The sequence below is a fragment of the Rhinolophus sinicus genome, linkage group LG02 (genome assembly GCF_036562045.2).
Source record: "Rhinolophus sinicus isolate RSC01 linkage group LG02, ASM3656204v1, whole genome shotgun sequence".
In the NCBI taxonomy this organism is placed as follows: Eukaryota; Metazoa; Chordata; class Mammalia; order Chiroptera; family Rhinolophidae; genus Rhinolophus; species Rhinolophus sinicus.
The window spans coordinates 113085279-113102960 of record NC_133752.1 but is presented as its reverse complement, the minus strand read 5'-3'; the positions used below and the strand labels follow the sequence as shown (position 1 = coordinate 113102960).

The window sequence follows — 17682 nt, the reverse complement described above, 5'->3', positions numbered from 1 at the left end:
GGCTCAACTGAATGAGCAGAGGCTCCCTGGTGTCCTCCCAGGGTGTCCCTGGGCGGCAATGGGGCTGGGGCTGGGGAGAAAGGGTTTCAATAACACTGGACATGGTGGGCATGCAGTGCCTCACCCTGAGGTGTGCAGGAGAGGAGAAAACCAGCAACATTCAAATCAGAGCACACAGGGGAAACCAAGTCCTCAGGTTTCCATCAAGCAAAGGAGGTGGAAAGGGCATTCAATGAAGCATTGAGGATAGAGGCAAATTTGTGATGTGAGAGGCTTTTCAAAGAGCCTCGTGGAGAGGTTTTAGAGGGGCGGAGGTGGAGGCGTATGTCGGGGAGGACGCACAGAGTAAGTTTGGCAACTCATTCATTCATGTTATTTCAGAAGTGCGTACTGAGTGCCTACTCTAGGCCCGCAAAACAGTAAATGAGACAGACAAGTTCTCCAATCTCATGGAACTTACACTTTAGTGGGAGGTGACATATGAGTACAATAAGCAAATAAGATAATTTCAGATAGTAGTAAGTGCTGGGAGAATGGAAACTAGGAGAATGTAATAGCAAGTGCTTAGGGAGGATCTTCTCTGTGTTGTTGGCGAGCCAGGGAAAACCTCCGAGGAGGGTTACTGCCGGTGGCCCAGTGGAAGAGAGCATCCCTCCTACGTAGAGGAGGCAGGGAGCAAAGGTGCAGGGTGTGGGAAGAGTACATGCCTGGAGGGGCCTCCTCTTGAGTTGTAAGCAAACATAGCAGTAGTGTGGGCGTGATGGGTTTAGCATCTGTAGGGTGAGGCAGGCACTTAATCCCACCAGTGTTCCAGTGCGAGGATGGACCTGGCCTGGAGGGGTTGTACTTTTTAAGGTGCCTTCTTAGTCTTTGACACATGAGGCTTTGGTTTCTGGAGGGATTTGGAGCTGGTCTGTGTCTGGAGTTGTCACTTGGGCTCTGGGAAGAGGCTCCAAACTCTAGGCCAGGAGTCAGTAGACTATGGCGCAAGGGTCAGGTACTATATTATTACAACATAGCTGAGCTCCTTCAGTTTTTAAAAAAGATTTTTATTAAAAATATAGCTAACATATAATATTATATGAGTTTCAGGGGTACAGCATAGTTGTTGAACATTTTTATACCTAAAGAAGTGATCACCATGATAAATCCAGCTACCGTCTGACACCTTACTATGCTATCACAATATTACTGACGGTATTCCCCATGCTGCACGTTACATCCCCATGACTTGATTTGGTTTATACCTGGAAATATGGCTCACTTACTGCCCATCACCTTGCCACCCTTTTAATTTTTCAATTACAGTTGACAGTCAATATTTTATATTCATTTCAGGTGTACAGCATAGTGGTTAGACATTTATATAATCTAAGAAGTGATCCCCCTGACTAGTCTAGTACCCACCTGGCACTATACATAGTTATTACCATGTTATTGACTATATTCCTTATGCTTTACTTTACGTCCCTATAACTATTTTGTTACTACCAATTTGTACTTCTTAATCCCTTCACCTTTTTCACCTTGTCCTGCACCCCCTGCCATCCATCACCCCAACAAATCTAGTACACACCTGACACCATACGTAGTTATTACAATATTATTGACTATATTTGTCATGCTATTTCCTACATCCCCATGACTACTTTGTAACTACCAATTTGTACTTCTTAATCCTTTCCCATTTTTCCACCCACATACTGAACCCCCTCTCCCATCTGGCAACCATCAAAATGTTCTCTGAATCTGAGTTTGTTTCTGATTTGTTTGTTTGTTTATTTTATTCTTTAGATTCCACATATAAGCAAAATCACATTGCATCTGTCTTTCTCTGTCTGACATACTCCACACAGCACAATACCCTCCAGGTCCATCCATGCCTCCATAGATGGCAAGAACCCATTCCCTTCCCTGGCCGAGCTATATTCTGTTGTATATATGTACCACCTCCTCTTTATCCATTTATCCATCAATGGACACCCAGGCTGCCTCCACATCTTGGGCATTGTAAACAATGAACATATGGATGTACACATCCCCTCAAAGTCCTGTTTTGGTTTTCTTCAGATAAATACCCAGTATTGGGATTACTGGGTACTTCTTTGTCTCTTGTTATGGTCTTTGTTTTAAAGTCTATTTTGTCTGGTATAAGTATGGTTACCTCAGCTTTTTTTGTTTGTTTCCATTTTCATGAAATATCTTTTGCCATCTTTTCACTTTTGTATGTGTGTCTTTCAACCTGAAGTGATTCTCTTGTAGGCAGCATGTGTAAGGGTTCTGTTTTCTTATCCATTCAGCCTTCCTGTGTCTTTTGATTAGAGCATTTAATCCATTTGCATTGAAAGTAATTGTTTATAGATATGTAGCTATTGGCATTTTATTATTCATAATTTTAATTTTCCCCCACCTCTATCTTCAAGAAGCCCCTCTAACATTCCTTGTAATACTGGTTTGGTGGTGATGAACTCCTTTAGCTTTTTCTTGTCTGGGAAGCTCTTTATCTATCCTTCGATTTTACTTGATAGCCTTACTGGATAGATTACCCTTGGTTGTAGGTCCTTGCTTTTCATCACTTTGAATATTTTGTGCCAATCCCCTTTGGCCTTGCAAAGTTTCTGTTGAGAAATCAGCTGACAATCTTATGGGAGCTCCCTTATAAGTTACTAGTTGCTTTTCTCTTGCTGCTTTTAGGATTCTCTCTTTGTCTTTAACCTTTGCCATTTTAATTATGATGTGTTTTGGTGTGGCCTGTTTGGGTTCATCTTGTTTGGGACTCTTTGTGCCTCCTGGCCTTGTATGTCTATTTCCTTCACCAGGTTAAAGAAATTTTCAGTCATTATTTCTTCAAGTAGGTTCTCAGTCTCTTGCTTTCTCTCTTCTTCTGGTACCCCTATGATGTGAATGTTGTTACGCTTGATGTTGTCCAGAGGTCTCTTAAACCATCATCTTTTTTTTTTTAATTCTTTTTTTTTTTTTTTTTTTTTTCAGTTCTGATTGGGTGTTTTCTGCTACCTTGTCTTCCAAATCACTGATTCAGTCTTCTGCTTCATCTAGACTGCTGGTGATTCCTTCTAGCACATTCTTCATTTCAGTTATTGTATTCACTTCTGTTTTTTTGTTTGTTTGTTATATGGTTTGTATGTCCTTTTTAATGCTTGCTATCTCTTTGTTGAAGTTCTCACTAAGTTTCTTGAGCATCCTTATAATCATTGTTTTAAACTATGTCTCTGGTAGGTTGCTTGCCTCCATTTCATTTAGTCCTTTTTCTGGAGTTTTCTCCTGTTCTTTTATTTGAGATGAATTTCTTTGGTTCCTCATTTTGGCTGCCTCCCTGTTTTTGTTTCTATGTATGTGTTAGATCTCCTATGTCTTCCAGTCTTGGCCAGGTGATCTTACGTAGTAAGTGCCCTGTGGGGCCCTGGCATAGTCTCCCTGGTCACCTACTCTGGGTGCTCCAGAAATGTGAGTTGTGAGTACCCTCATGTTATAGTTGAGCCTTGATTGCTATTGGCATATCAGTGAGTGGGATTGACCCTCAGGCTGACTGACTGTGGGGTTTGGCCACGTCCACAGCTTACGGGCTGCTGTGGGGGAGGCTTACCCCACTGATTAGGATTCACCCCCAGCAGGCTCTGTTACCTATTGAGACCGCCCTTTGTGTGCGTCAGTTGTGGGGCTAATTGGGCAGTGCTCATCTGTGGTCTGAAGGCACTCTTCAAGTATGTTTGTTCTAGGACCTCTTGGGGTGGGTGGCTCTGGTGCAGGCTCAGGTCACCCACTGCTATTGACCAGCCAGGGATTGACTATCTGGTAGGAGCTCCACAGTGATCCATGGTTTTTTGATCTGTGGTTTTTTGCTACCTGTGCTAAACCTGGAGGCACGTGGGAGAGGCTACACTGCAAACTGAGATGGCTACCACCAGTACCGGGCCTGGGGTAGCTCTGCAAAAAGCGAGGACATCCCAAGTCCTATTGCCACCTGCCAGTTCCCTTAAGGTTCAGCTGCTGATAAAGTCTCGTGGGGTATGCAAGTTAGGTGAGACAAGGTCTCGGAGTCATTAGAGTGGGAAGAGTTGTGATCACCAGGTTAATGAAGATTCTGATTTGGTGCCAATACTGAGCCTGGAGCTACTCAGCAAACATCTTGGAGCACGCCAAAGCCAGTGTCCGTTCATCTGGGTCCCGGGGACTCCAGTAGTTTTCCAAGAAAGAGTACAATGTAGGCAGGGCTGGCTGCTTGCGGAGAAAGTGCCTCCAGTGTTGGGGGTGTTGCACGGGGTGGGGTCCCAGCCAGTCAGCAGAGGGGAGACCCGGAGCTCACCAGAATAATCAGATTTAGATTTGGCCGTAAGCATAGGGAGAGGACCTAACACATTAAAGATGGCGGCCACCTGCCAGCTGCATGGGAGGAAGATGCTTCACAGGGAAATTAGACTGTCCTCCAACCTTGGCCTTGAAGCCACACACTTCAGTCTTCTCCCTGTATGTTTCTGACACCCCTTGAGTCACCGTCCCTCCACTGGAGCCCAAGGTGATTGTCTGCGAGTGAAAGAGTCTGTGTGTGGGCACTTTAAGAAGATGTCTGGGTTTCCCACAGTCTTCTGTCCCACCCAGATGTTGGAATCCCCACTGTTTTTCACAGCCAGATGTTCTGGGGGCTCCTTTTCCTGGCACCAGTAATCTGGGCTGGGGAACGTGGTGTGAAGCTGAGATCCTTCATTCCTCCAGGGGGAACCTCTGTAGCTGAGGTGTACCTCCCAATTTTCATCTGCCACACAGAGGTTTGGGACCAGCTGTTTCACATCTTCGCCTCTCCTACCAGTCTCAATGTAGCTTCTTCTTTATATCTTTAGTTATAAAACTTCTGTTCAGCCAGACTTCAGATGATTCTCTAGGTTGATCTATAATTTAGTTGTAATTTTACTGTGTTCACAGAAGGCAGCAGGCACAGTGTTTATCTACTTTACCATCTTGGGTCTCTTTGAGCTCCTTCATTTATATATTGCCAGTGGTTGCTATAGCGAGTTGAATAGTTGCAACAGACTATTATGGCCTGCAAAACTTGAACCATTTACTATCTCACTCTTTATGGAGAAAGTTTGCTAAACCTTGCTCTAGGCTGTAGTTTTCTCAGAGGTATTTCAGGCCTGGACTGTATGTGCTGAGAAAGTAAGGCTTTATTTACTCTGAAGCTGGATCTCCAGAAGCTGAAGTCCATCTCAGGTGCTATAAATCTGTTAGTCCTTAAGCTTGTTCACATGTACATCGTAGTGTGCTATGAGTTTAAAGATGTAGTGCAGGCTTGAATTGATCTTCCATGAGTGTCTCTGGGCTCTATCACTTGCTGCAAGGGGCGTCTTCCAAGAGGCATCTTCTGCTGCTAAGGAACAGTAAGCCATCTCTGTTGCTGCCTAATAAAATTCAGATGTCTTAACCTAACCTTCAGTGTTCTTCACATGTGGTTCTAGTGTACCATTCCAGCCTGAGTTTTTAACTGTATCCAAATACTTATTAATTGTTTCAGCCAAACCTGACTACACTCCCGAAACATACCTTCTCCACCTTGGTGACTGAATCCTTTGGAATCACTGATCACATTCAGCGTCTTGTTCCTGGTTATTTGGATTCTTGTCTCATGTGCTCTATCAGTTTTTAAACTATGTAAGGATAAATACCACATCTCTATTCATTTTTATATGCCCAGTAGGGCTGGTTTTTAGGAAGAGAGTTAATGATTCCTGAGTTATATATCAGTAACAGATGCTGAGCACTATTTCTTGAATTCAATTTGCACTCAAAAATATTGATCTAGTGATGCATTCAATCAATCAAAGGTCCACTGTATTAATATTTGTATCCCCAGCTCCTAATATCTGACATATTTTAAATGAATGAAAAATAATAAATAAATGAGTGATCTCAAGTATTTCTACAAGGTGAGAAAAGCCATCATACTTACCAGAAATGGTAGGGAAGCATTTGGGATTGTTGACTACTGTCGCATGATAGATTTGGGACTTTGAAGGTTAGCATTTCCTAATTCTAAACTTGAAGTTTCAATAAATTCCAACCAGGTGGACAAAATCATGTGGGCTGTGGCTCTTGGTCTAAATAATGTTCTTTTAGATGTGATTAATTGAAAGGGAATATAAAAATTAAAAACAATGCTTGAGGGCTAGCCATCTGTCAGCCATAGTGATAAGCATTCTTTATCCATTGTCTTATTTAATACTATATACCCATGAAGTAGATTTTTAGCAAATCTTTCTTTCACGGAAAATTTTGAACATATGCAGAAGTCAAGAGAATAATACAATAAGCCTTCCTGTACCCATCACCAAATTCACTATTTATTAACTGATAGCTAATTTTGTTTCACATCTACTCTCCCCACTTTCCCCCTTCCCTTATTATTTTGAAGCAAATCCCAGACATTATATAATTTCATCCATAAATACTTCAGTATATATCTGTAAAAGATAAGGTCTCTTTAAAAAAACATAACCGTAATACCATGATTACACCAACCACCCCACACAATTATCTTTAATATCAAATATTGTACTATTCCAAATTTCCAGTTAGCTCATATATTTTTTACAATGTGTTTCTTTGAACAAGGATCCAAATAAAGTCCTACTTTATGATTGTTTGATTTGTCTCTTAGCCTTTTTTTGAACTTTGGTTTCGCCATTTATCTTTTTTTTCCTCCTTTATAATTTATTTATTGAAGAAACCTGGTTGTTTTTCCATATTTTGGATTTTGCTAATTAAGTCCTCATGAAGTTGTCTAACTGTTCCTCTGTTCTCTGTATTTACTGTAAATTAGTATTTTGATCTAAAGCCTTGATCAGATTCAGGTTATATATGGGGAGGAGACAACAAATATTTTGCTAGGTTCTTTCAGGAGGAGATACATATTGTCTGGTTGTCTTTATTTTGAGTGATGTTAGCTATTGATGAGTTATGGATTGAAAAATGGTAGTATTATATCATTCCTTCTTCGTTTATTATTGGGCATACTTCTATAAAGAGATACTGCCCCTTATAAACTATATAAATTGATTTTGTTACCAACTTATATAGAAAATTTGTGGTCCAATTTATTTAGAAAAGGCTGGATAATTGCTTGATTTGCCTTTTTATTTACCATTTTTCAAAATAATTAGTTGTTTCATGCCCTTCAATGGCAAGCACTTTATTTTTTATCAAGAATCATTATAAACTCAAGGATTTAAACATATTCGATGTATTTTATTCCATTGTAATTATTGTCCTTATTAATGTGCAAAATGTCCCATTTTTGGCCGGGAGGAGTCCCTTCAAATTGATTCTTGAGACTTATTGCCATCATCCCAATAATCATTGATAGATTCCTTGTTGTCTAGAGTGGCATTATTTATATTCCAGGGTCATCTTATCCTTTTTTGGCCTCAGACCTGGAATCAACTATTTCTCTAAGAAGTCCTTGTTTATTTTAGTGGGAAATGGAATTTGGAGACCACAATCTTGGTGCTGGGATAGATATTATCTTTACATTTAAAAAAATTAACAGCTTTATCGAGGTATAATTTATATACCATAAAATTCATCCATTTTAAGTGTACAATTCAATGATTTTTAGTATATTTACAGAGTTGTGCAGCAAGCACCAAAATCTAATTTCAGAACATTTTTATCACCCTAAAAAGAGCTTCATGCCCACTAGAGTCACTCATCATTCTCACCCCCAGCCCTAGGTTACTACTAAACTATGCATTTGCCTATTCTGTCTATGGATTTGCTTATTCTGGATACTTCATTTAAATGGAATCATGCTATATGTGTTCTTCTGTGTCTGGCTTCTTTCATGGAGCATAATGTTTTTGAGGTTCATCAATGTTATAGCATGGGTTAATACTTCCTCTTTGCTATTGAATAGTATTCCATTGTATACACATACTACACTTTATTGATCCTTTCATCAGTTGATGGGCATTTGATTGTTTCCACCTTTTGACTTGAGTCGTTAGTACTTATCTGAACATTTACATGCAAATCTTTGTGTGGACATATGTTTTAATTTCCTTTGGGGAGATATCTTGAAGTGAAATTGTTGGGTTTATGATAATTCTCTGTTTCACATTTTGAGAAACTGTCATTCTGTTTTCCCAAGAAGTGGCTGCAGCATTTTACATCCCACCAGCAATGTCTGAGGACTTGTATTTCTTCACATCAGTGCCAAAACTTCTTGTCTTATTGATTATAGTCATTCGCGTGGGTGTGAAGTGATATCTCATGGTGGTTTTCATTTGCATTTTCCTAGTGATTAATGATGTTGAGTACTTTTTCATGTGCTTATTAGTCCTTAATAGATCTTCTTTGGAGAATGTCTATTGAGATCCTTTCCCATTTTTGAACTGGGTTGTCTTTATTATTGAGTTGTAAGAGTTCTTTTGAATATAAGTCGCTTATCACGTATATGACTTGTAAATATTTTCTCTCATTCTGTAGGTGGTCTTTTCATTTTTTTTTATTGGGGAAGGGGAACAGTTCATTATTGGGGAACAGTGTGTACTTCTAGGACTTTTTTCCAAGTCAAGTTGTTGTCCTTTCACTCATAGTTGTGGAGGGTGCCGTTCAGCTTCAAGTTATTGTCTTTTCAGTCTTAGTTGTGGAGGGCGCAGCTCAGCTCCAGGTCAGGTTGCCATTGCTAGTTGCAGGGGGTGCAGCCCACCATCCCTTGTGGGAGTTGAGGAAGTGAACTGACAACCTTGTGGTTGAGAGCCTGTGTGCCAACCAACTGAGCCATCTGGGAGGCAGCTCAGCTCAAGGTGCCTTGTTCAATCTTAGATGCAGGGGGCTCTGCCCACCACCCCTTGCGGGACTCGAGGAATTGAACTGACAACCTTGTGGTTGGGAGCCCACTGGCCCATCTGGGAATAGAACCGGCAGCTTTCGGAGTTAGGAGCATGGAGCTCTAACCACCTGAGCCACCAGTTCGGCCCTCTTGGTTGGTCTTTTGAAGTATAATACAAAAGTTCTTAATATGGGTCATGGGTAATTTGCCTTTTTTTTCTGTTCTCCCTATACTTTTGGTGGTGTATCTAAGAAATCCGTGCCTAGCACAAGATCACAAAGATTTACTCCTATGTTTTCTTCTAAGTTTTTATCCTAACATTTAGGTTGGTGATCCATTTTGAGTTAATTTTTGTGTAGGAGGTGAGTTGGGGCCCAAATTAATTGTTTTGCATGTGAATAGACAATCACCCCAGCACCATTTGCTGAAAAGACTCTTCCTTTCCTATTGAATTTTCTTGGTACCTTTGAAGAAAATCAATTGGCTATATACATGGAAGAGTTTATTTCTGGACTTTCAATTACGTTCCGTTGACCTATATGTCTATCTTTATGCCAGTACTACTCTGTCTTGATCACCTTTGTAGTAAGTTTTGAAATCAGGAAATGTAAGTCCTCCAACCTTGTTCTTTTTCAGGATTGTTTTGGCTATTCTGGGTCCTTTGAATTTCCGTACAAATTATAGGATCAACTTGCCAATGTTTGCAAAAAAAAAAGGCAGCAGGGATTTTGATAGGGATGGTGTTAAGTCTATAAACCAATTTGGGGAGTATTGCCATCCTAATAATATTTGGTTTTCTGATATGTGGGATGCATTTCCATTTGTTTAGGTTTTTCATTTCTTTTAGCAATGTTTATAGTTTTCATTGTGCAAGTCTTACATTTCTTTTGTTAAATTTATTCCTAAGTATTTTATTCTTTTTTGATGCTACTGTGAATGGAATCATTTTCTTAATTTCATTTTTAAACTGTTCATTGATAGTGTATAGAAATTCAATTGATTGGTGTATGTTGATTTTGTGAACTTGCTGAACTCATTTATTCTAGGTTATTATTTTTTTTTTTTTAGTGGTTTCTTAGAATTTTCTGTATGCAAGATCATGTCATTTGTGAATAAGACAGTTTTACATCTTCTTTTCCAATCTGGATGCCTTTATATCTGTGTTGCCTAATTACTCAGGCCAGAATCTCCAGTACATTGTTGAATAGTAGTGAGTATGTCATCCTTGTCTTGTTCCCAACCTTGGGGGGGGGAAGAATTTGATTTTTCACCATTAAATATCATGCTAGCTGCAGGGTTTTCACGGATACTCTTTATCATGTTGAGGAAGTAACTTTCTAGTCCTAGTTTGCTGAGGATCTTTTTTTCATGAATGGGTAGATATTACCCTTATTCCTATTTTAAACATTAGGAAACTAGCATTCTAGTCACAGATGATCTGATTCCAAAGACCAAACGCTTAATCACTATGCTATCTGTATAGTACACGCTTCCATTTTATTATTTTCCCTCAGTCTCCTCCCTCTAGATTCTTTCCTCCTGCTCACTTTGTTAACGTTGTTCTCCAGGCTTCTTAGCCCTTTGCACTTGTTATTCTCTCTGAGGTGAGAGAATGGCTTCAACTATCGCCTCTCAGCTGATGACTACAAAATCTGTGTCTCCAGCCCTCGCTGAGCTCTAGTATATCCTAATGCTTCCAAGTCTCCTCCACTTGGACATCTAAGAAATCTCAAACCCATTATGTTCCCAAAGTGTCCCATTATTCCCCCATCCTCTCAAGTGGGCTCCTCTTTCTGTATTTTCAATATCGAATGCTTCTTCCATTTATCCTCTTCAAGCCTGAAACCTAGGAGTGATCCTACAAGCCTTCTTCCCTTTGGCCCCTCTTGTCTTTTCTAATCAGTGGTGAAGTTCTGTCTGTTTGAACCTTCAAAGTGTCTGTGTAATCCATTCTTTTCTCTATCGCCACTGCTACTACCTCCGATCACTCCTGGCCCCAGTCTTGTCCCCGTCAAATTCACCCTCCACGTTACCAACAGCAGAGTGATTTCTGCTGATATTTAAACCTTCTGAGGCTCCCCATCGCCACAGCAGGACAAGCAAGGCCTTCTATCCTCAGTGTGTTTTATGTACTTCCACCAACGCTGAGCTCATTAAATGCGTTATAAGGTATCGGTTTTCACAGCTGCATAATGCTTCCATCGTTCAGAGACAGTATAAATTACTTGATTGGTCCTGTGTATACTTTCTTGTGCATGTCATGTCATCTCATGCCTTTCTATATTCTGTTGTCTTTGTTTGAGAGTTTCTTCTTCCACATCATTCCCTGTACTCCTTTTCATCCTGAAAAACCGTACTCATCAGCCCACTCTCTCTGAAAACTTCTCTAACTCTTACAGAATTAATTATGCCCTCCTCTCTGTTTTTTCAGAGCATTACACATGCTTATAATACTGCATGTATTGTCCTGTGTTCTAATTATCTGTCATTGTTCTTTATCCTCAATCTAAGATCTCTGAGGTCAGCAGGCATGTTACATTTATCTTGAACACCCTGACAATACCCAGTATATAGACAATGCTAAAAAACGCGTTGAACTCATCTTAATTAGACGTTTTCTATAAACCTCCTTGCTTTTAATAGACCATTTTCTAATTTGTCAAACAGTTTAAATGCATGTTTAAAGAACATACTTAAAAATAACATTATTTCTCAGGCTGGCCTGGTGGTTCAGGCAGTTAGAGCTCCATGATCCTAACTCCGAAGGCTGCCGGTTCGATTCCCACATGGGCCAGTGGTCTCTCAACCACAAGGTTGCCAGTTCAATTCCTCGAGTCCCGCAAGGGATGGTGGGCTCCACTCCCTGCAACTAGCAACGGCAACTGGACCTGGAGCTGAGCTGCGCCCACCACAACTAAGACTGAAAGGACAACAACTTGAAGCTGAACGGCACCCTCCACAATTAAGATTGAAAGGACAACAACATGACTTGGAAAAAAGGCCTGGAAGTACACACTGTTCCCCAATAAAGTCCTGTTTCCCTTCCCCAATAAAATCTTAAAAAAAAAAAGTACCACAGTTTCTTTATCCAATCATCTATTGATAGACATTTCGGTTGTTTCCATATCTTGCTATTGTGAATAGTGCTGCAATAAACATAAGGTGCATATATTTAAAAAAACAAAACATTATTCGTGGATGGCAAAAGTAACATATGTCTATTTTAAATTGCATGGAATTTATAGAAAAGCCCTTAGAAGAAAATACAAATTCCTTATAAATCTACTCTCTGGATATGTTACCATTTTGATGTATGTCCTTCCAGTTTTTTTCTGTGCATTCATATGTGTGTGACACATATGCATATATATTGTGTGTATATTCTGGATATATGTATATGTTTGGATGTATAAAAAACAGTATTATATATACTTTTGTAACGTGTCTTTTTTTAACTTAATGTAGTACAAACATTTCCTCATATCATTAAATATTATTTAAAAAATTATTTTTAAAGACTGCACAGTATTGCATCATATATATGAACTGTAATATATCTATGCATTGTTAAATGTCAAGGGTATTTTGAATTTTTTTTTTTCTCATTAAACTTTGTGTTAATGGGTCTCAAAATTCTGTGATAGATTTTTGGTCAAGTTGTTTCCGTTAAAAAGTACTGATTTTAAAAACTAATAACTTAAAAACTGCCACACAAAAAAACAAATGGTCCACAAAACATTCTCCTTTCCTTCTGAAGGTTTTACGATGCATTGTAATCATTAACCAGTCTTTTACTATTACACTTAAATGGCCAATTGAGACAAACTGTTCTGAGACTGTGCTTCCACCACTGATTGAGACTGGGGTGGCAGGTATTGGGGATAATACTCATTTAACTTTCTGAGCTTTCTGGGCAGACTTGGTGACCTTGCCAGCTCCAGCTGCCTTCTTGTCCACTGCTTTGATGACACCCACAGCAACAGTCGGTCTCCTGTCACGAACAGCAAAACGACCAAGAGGAGGGTCGTCAGAGAAGCTCTCAACACACAGGCGTTGCCAGGAACCATGTCAACGATGGCAGCATCACCAGATTTCAAAAACTTGGGGCCATCTTCCAGCTTTCTCCCTGAACAACGATCAATCTCCTTCAGCTCAGCAAATTTGCAAGCAATGTGAGCTGTGTGACAATCAAGCACAGGTGCATATCCGGCACTGATTTGGCCTGGATGGTTCAGGATAATCACCTGAGCAGTGAAGCCAGCTGCCTCCATTGGTGGGTCATTTTTGCTGTCACCAGCCACATTGCCACGACGAACATCTTTGACAGACACATTCTTGACATTGAAGCCCATATTGTCCCCAGGAAGAGCTTCACTCAAAGCTTCATGGTGCATTTCAACAGACTTTACTTCAGTTGTAACATTGACTGGAGCAAAGGTGACCACCATGCCGGGTTTGAGAACACCAGTCTCCACTCGGCCCACAGGGACAGTACCAATACCACCAATTTTGTAGACATCCTGGAGGGGCAGACGCAAAGGCTTGTCAGTTGGACGAGTTGGTGGCAGGATGCAATCCAGAGCTTCAAGCAGTGTGGTTCCACTGGCACTGCCATCTTTATGGTGACTTTCCATCCCTTGAACCAAGGCATGTTAGCACTTGGCTCCAGCCTGTTGTCACCATTCCAACCAGAAATTGGCACAAATGCGACTGTGTCAGGGTTGTAGCCAATTTTCTTAATGTAGGTGCTGACTTCCTTAATGATTTCCTCGTATCTCTTCCGGCTGTAAGGCGGCTCAGTGAAATCCATTTTGTTAACACCAACAATTAGTTGTTTCACACCCCGTGTGTAAGCCAGAAGGGCATGCTCACGGGTCTGCCCATTTTTGGAGATACCTACTTCACATTCACCAACACCAGCAGCAACAATCAGGACAGCACGGTCAGCCTGGGATGTGCCTGTAATCGTGTTTTTGATAAAGTCTCTGTGTCCTGGGGCATCGATGATGGTCACGTAATACTTGCTGGTCTCGAATTTCCACAGGGAGATATCAATGGTGATCCCATGCTCGCGTTCGGCTTTCAGTTTATCCAAGACCCAGGCATACTTGAAGGAGCCCTTTCCCATCTCAGCAGCCTCCTTCTCAAATTTTTCTATGGTTCTTTTGTCGATCCCACCACATTTGTAGATCAGATGACCAGTAGTGGTAGACTTGCTGGAAGCTACGTGTCCAATGACAACGATGTTGATGTGTGTCTTTTTCTTTCCCATTTTGGGTTAGATTCAGCGATGGTTTTCACTACACCTGTGTTCTGGTGGCAAACCCGTTGCGAAAAAGACTGAATTTTTTAAAAAAAATTTTATTGGGGAATATTGGGGCACAGTGTGTTTCTCCAGGGTCCATCAGCTCCAAATCAAGTAGTTGCCCTTCAGTCTAGTTGTGGAGGGCGCAGCTCAGCTCCAAGTCCAGTCGCCATTTTCAATCTTAGTTGCAGGGAGCGCAGCCCACCATCCCATGTAGGAATTGAACCTGCAACCTTGTTGTTAAGAGCCTGCACTCTAACCACCTGAGCCATCAGGCCACCCTGACTTTTTACTTATAGATAAAAAATGCCATGGTGAACATAGTTGTATATAAATCCTATGCAAACCTTTGATTCAACATTACAAGATAAAAAATAGCTCATTTACTCATTTATTCTCTCAACAGATATTTATTGAGTAACTGCTATGTGGCAGGTATTTTAAAGAAGTTATAATAGAGTCATGTCTCTCCAGGAGTCATAATTGGAAGGAGGGGACACTCCATCCCACCTTAGGTTCTTTAGAAGAGGAGCTGGTAGGTTAGTTCTAAGGTGAGCATTCTAGGCTTGGTTGCTAAGATGTGAATTATTTCTCAACAGTTGGGCAGTATTCCCAGGAGACACTTCCTGTGTCATCTGATTCTTCCTCCTAGTGCTGTTGCCCATCTGACGTGAGTAAGAAGAACAGAAACAGGTACTGGAGAAGGCTCAAGCGTAGCGAGGAGGTGAATTTAACCATGAGAAATGACCTGTAAGGATAGGAAAGGGATGGATTCAAGGGACATTTCGTAAGTAGAATTCTCTGTTTCAGGAGGCCTGTGGGTGGTGCAAGAGAGAAGAAGTCAAAGATGCCTGGAAACTCCAGCACTGTCTAGACACAGGAATTAAGTTTGGAGAGTAGATAGGTTTAATGTGGGATGTATTGAGTTTGAAGTACTGCCAGAAATGAAGAAGTCTAAAATATAGAAACAAAGGTTTGTGACTCAAACAAGACCTGGAGAGACTGAGATTTTATTACTCTAAAAATTTTAAACATTTATTCTGAACTCTATATTTTCCTAATAAGATTTAAATTTCACCAATTTGCTGATTTCCTTCTGAACAAAATAAGGGTTTAAACTCCTTAAATGTTCTGTAACCTCACGCTTCTCATTTTTTCTGTTGTGTTTTCTAATGTTTTTGTTCCATCACGATTTTTAACTCCCTCGAATTAGTGGTGATTATTATATTTTAACAATCAATGCTTATTTAGATTTGCCACCTTCTCAGACAGGGTCCCAACAGAAAACAATTACACACTCAAATTAGGGTAATTCCAGGAGAGTTTAATAAATAAATAAATTAAACAACTCTTTCTAATGGGTATGTGTGGGTAGAGATTAAAAAGCCCACAAGAGATAGTATAATATGCCGTAGTAACAACCAGAGTTTTAGCACTCCTAGACCTGAAGGAATTTGGTAGAGAGCAGTCATGGAAACCTGAAAGGAGAGATGTGTATATGGAGTTATCTTGAGAGAAGCAGTGACCACACAGGATACACGCAGCCAAGGATCACCATGCCGAGAGTAACCAGAAGAATGTATACTCTGACCTGACCATCCTCCCTTTCTGCCGTGTCCTATAAGGGCTCCCCATTGGCAAAACTCAATTGCACGCCAGAGAACAAGAGAGTTTATTCGATGCACTCCATACTGTCCAGCCTCTAAGGCACTTAGCAGGTTGGAGAGGGGTGTGGGGAAGATCTGGAGAGCCGACAGAAGATATTCAGGACACCAAGTGTTTTACTAATTCTTAGCACATAATTAATACATTTCTTGCATCCTAATCCTCCTTCCAGGTTTACTTTATTCCTCGCTGAAAGGAGGAAGTCTATTAGTATTTCAGTGAGGCTTATGAATAATAAATTTCTTAGTGTATCGGAAAATGTCTTTATTTTTGCCCCCCCATTGAATGATATAACTGAATATAAATTTCTATATTAGTAGTTACTTTCCTGCAAAGCTTGGAAGCTATTATTTCCATTGTCTCATCTGCTTTTGCTGATGAGAAGTCTGCAGCTGGTCTGGTAGTCTTTCCTTTGCAGTTCTTTTTTCTCTGAAACTTTTATGATTCTCTCACTTTCTTTGATTTTTTATTTTATTCCAATTTATCTAGATATGGATTTATTTTTATTTGTCCTATGAAAGACTTGGTGTGCTTTTTCGATCTAAGGATTCATGTCTTTCTTTAATTCTGAAAGACTGAGCCATTATCACTTCAACTATATATTAACCTCCTACCTATTCACTCTCTTCTTCTGTGATTTCCAATTAAGCATACATTGGAGTTTTTCTTCCTATCCTTCATCTCTCTAAACTTTTATTTTCTTCACCTCTCTCTCTCTCTCAAATATACGTAGGGTGCCAAAAAATGTAAACATATTTTAAGGGAGGAAAAAACTGTATTAAAATCGTAATACTCAACATTGAGGTATGACAATTAAGTTTGCGAACTTGCCACCGTGCCCTTACATTGGCAGCGCTGTACAAACAGCTCGATAAGGTTTCATAACCTTGGTATATCAGTGTCTCACAGCTGTGTTCGTGTGGAGAGTGGTGGTGTCTTGCTGAGTGGCGTTCATTATTGTTGTTGCATGTTTTTGTGTGCCATCGTAAGAATGTCTGAACTTGAATTAGAACAACGAACAAACATTAAATTTCTTGTTAAACTTGGCAAGAGTGGAAGTGAAATTAAGGACATGTTAGTCCAAGTGTATGGGGATAATGCCATAAATAAAACGGCAGTGTACAAATGGGTTAAACGTTTTTCTGAGTGGAGAGAATGCGTCACTGATGAAGAGAGGTTAGGGCAGCCAGTAACGAGCAGAACTGACAAAAACATTCATCGCAAAAATTCATCGAACTGTGCGTCAAAATCGTCGGCTGACTGTGAGAAGCACAGCGCACCAAGTAAACATTGATAGAGAAACAGTTAGGAAAATCTTAACTGAATATCTTGGCATGAGAAAGGTGTGTCCAAAAATGGTCCCGAAGAAGCTCACCAATGAACAAAAGAAAAAGAGAGTCGAAGTTTACCAAGACCTTTTGGAGAGGCAAGACGATGTTTTGGGCCGTGTTATCACTGGTGATGAAACATAGGTGTACCAATACGACCTGAAACAAAGCATCAAAATGCACAATGGAAGTCAGCCAATTCTCCACAACCAAAAAGTTCTGTCAGTCCAAATCAAGAGTCAAAACAATGTTGCTAACCTTTTTTGATACAGAGGGATTATTCATTATGAATTTGTACCAACTGGACAAACAATTAACCAATTTTACTATTTGGAAGTGCTGAAAAGGCTGTGTGAAAAAGTTAGATGACCTGAACTTTTCACCAATTCATGGCTCTTGCATCACGACAATGTACTAGCTCACACAGCACTGTCTGTGAGGGAGTTTTTAGCCAGTAAACAAATAACTGTATTGGAACACCCTCCCTACTTACCTGATCTGGCCCCCAATGACTTCTTTTGTTACCCAAAGATCAAGGAAAT

General features: G+C 40.2%; 1 protein-coding gene and 1 pseudogene across 3 annotated transcripts in view; one reads left to right on the top strand and one right to left on the bottom strand.

Moving 5' to 3' along the window:
• LOC141570056 (maestro heat-like repeat-containing protein family member 1) overlaps nucleotides 1-17682 on the top strand; it is a 67803-nt gene that overhangs the window by 11923 nt on the left and 38198 nt on the right. The gene's annotated exons all lie outside the window — the stretch shown is intronic.
• On the bottom strand, nucleotides 12716-14136 carry LOC109439264 (elongation factor 1-alpha 1; annotated as a pseudogene). The gene has a single exon (XR_002136469.2). The product of XR_002136469.2 is annotated as an elongation factor 1-alpha 1 (transcript).